We start from the raw sequence: 1,735 nt of genomic DNA, 5'->3' as shown, positions 1-1,735 counted from the left end.
GCAGTGTGACTTCAACGCAATAATATAACCCAAGGTCAGGGCTGGCAATAACAGAGAGAAACCAAACCGAACATATCCCGAGAGCGTTTCATATCATTAGAGATTTTAACATAGGTATTCTCAAATAAGGATGTTGAAATAGCATACGTAAGACAATTTACGTAATGGATTGCAGATGCTTACAATAGGAAGAAAGTGCAACGTGTCTAAAACCGAGCCAGATGAGTGCACAATAATAAGAGGGATTATGCAACATTAATGATCATGCAACATTATGTAAGAACGGCGAAGAGCGGCGATGAGAGAATAAAGGTGACCTGTTCATGAACGCTGAAAAGCCATGGACATAGATGCCGTGTTCGTCTCGACTTGATCGTTCTTTGTCGATGGACGAGCCACGCACTTGTGGTAGTTTGTGGTTGTTTCGGGGTTGTTTGTGGCTTGTATAATGTTTATTTTCTTGTCATGCTTTGCTCGAAATTGTTTGTGGTTTAGAAACAACTCAATAAGGCTTTTGATGGTTATTGGCTGCACATTACAAGTGCTCTCGTGTAATAGCAAGGTAGTTAAGACAGGTTCAGGTTCAGGTTGCAGTTGCAGTATCGATCATCAATTCATGCAAAGAGAGCCCGTCATGGTGTTCGTGTTATCAGGTACTCAACAATACCAGGGTTGTGAGGTCGTATAAGACCCCTCGGACAACCCTTCGCCAGCAGCTCAGGTCGTCCCGGTCGCGAAAGGTGGCCGTCGTCTTCGTAACTTTCCGCTCTTTCCCCTCCCTTGCGAAATGCAGCTGGTGTAATCGTTGAGGCGAAGGTGGGTGCACCTATTGGCGGAAAAGGGGATCCCGGTCTTGGGACATCATGGGAGAGCTGCTTTGGGACTTCGGGAGTCCTTCAGGATCATGCAGGCAAAGACATCAGGAAGGTCGAGTGACGGAAAGTTCCACGGATCGCGTTGGGGTGCTATTGATCGAGGAGGTGGTGGTGCCCCCCTTACTCCCTCCCCTCGACCCGCACGTGGAAACCTCCATGACGAAACGCGAGTGTCGTCAGCCCTGCCATCCCTCGTCGCCCCTCGGTGGATCATCGCCTGGTAGCGCTTCTGGGAACTCGGTGCTGCTAGGACTCCCTGCGAGCCTCGAAGGATGGGCAAAGGTGTGCCATGGGAGACCTGAGGATGGGTAAGGTGTCCGTGAGTGCCATGCCGGGGTCGAGCGACGCGTGCGCAGTGGCAGCAACCGCTCTCTCGCGGCCAGAATAAAACGCTGGCAGGAGCGCGCGTGTGGCAGTGGGCGACCGTCGCGCGAGTGAGACTCACGTCGTCTTGTCTTCCAGTGACGCTTCTTAACGTGCAGAAGGATTGCGTCATCGTAGGTCTCTCTCGCTCTCGGTTCGATCGACACTGACGAGTCGCCGCTTGTTTCCCTTCGTCGTGAGTGAGTTTTTTGTTACCTGAGTGGCCTCTGTGAATGTGTGACCTGACGTGGCCGTGGCATGTCGACCCCTGAGGTGCAGCGAAACGGCGGAGCACCTGCGTGAGGGTGGCGGCGTTCGTGCGTTGAGGAATGGCAAGGGAGAGTGGCGAGTTGAGTCACACTGACCGCCCGGCCTGTCACGCCTCCCCGTCACACTCATGGATATTGTCACACTGGAGATGAGCTTCCACTCGCTCCACGTGTCCCTGTGATCATCTCGGTGATTGTTTATACTCAAAAATGGGGTAATTGACCTCT

General features: G+C 52.3%; 1 protein-coding gene across 1 annotated transcript in view; it reads left to right on the top strand.

Annotated features, from left to right (window-relative positions):
- The first annotated feature begins 1,283 nt into the window (after positions 1-1,283).
- The window catches only part of LOC122248501 (uncharacterized), a 13,897-nt gene continuing 13,445 nt past the window's right edge, over positions 1,284-1,735 (top strand). Inside the window, exon 1 of the mRNA XM_043008548.2 lies at positions 1,284-1,735. This exon is cut by the window's right edge and continues 971 nt beyond it. The gene's annotated coding sequence lies outside the window, so the exon portion shown is untranslated.

The sequence above is a fragment of the Penaeus japonicus genome, unplaced genomic scaffold (genome assembly GCF_977035675.1).
Source record: "Penaeus japonicus unplaced genomic scaffold, GWHDUDI00000001_assembly GWHDUDI00000011, whole genome shotgun sequence".
NCBI lineage: Eukaryota > Metazoa > Arthropoda > Malacostraca > Decapoda > Penaeidae > Penaeus > Penaeus japonicus.
The sequence above is the reverse complement of the archived record's forward strand: the minus strand, read 5'-3'. Positions and strand labels throughout refer to the sequence as shown.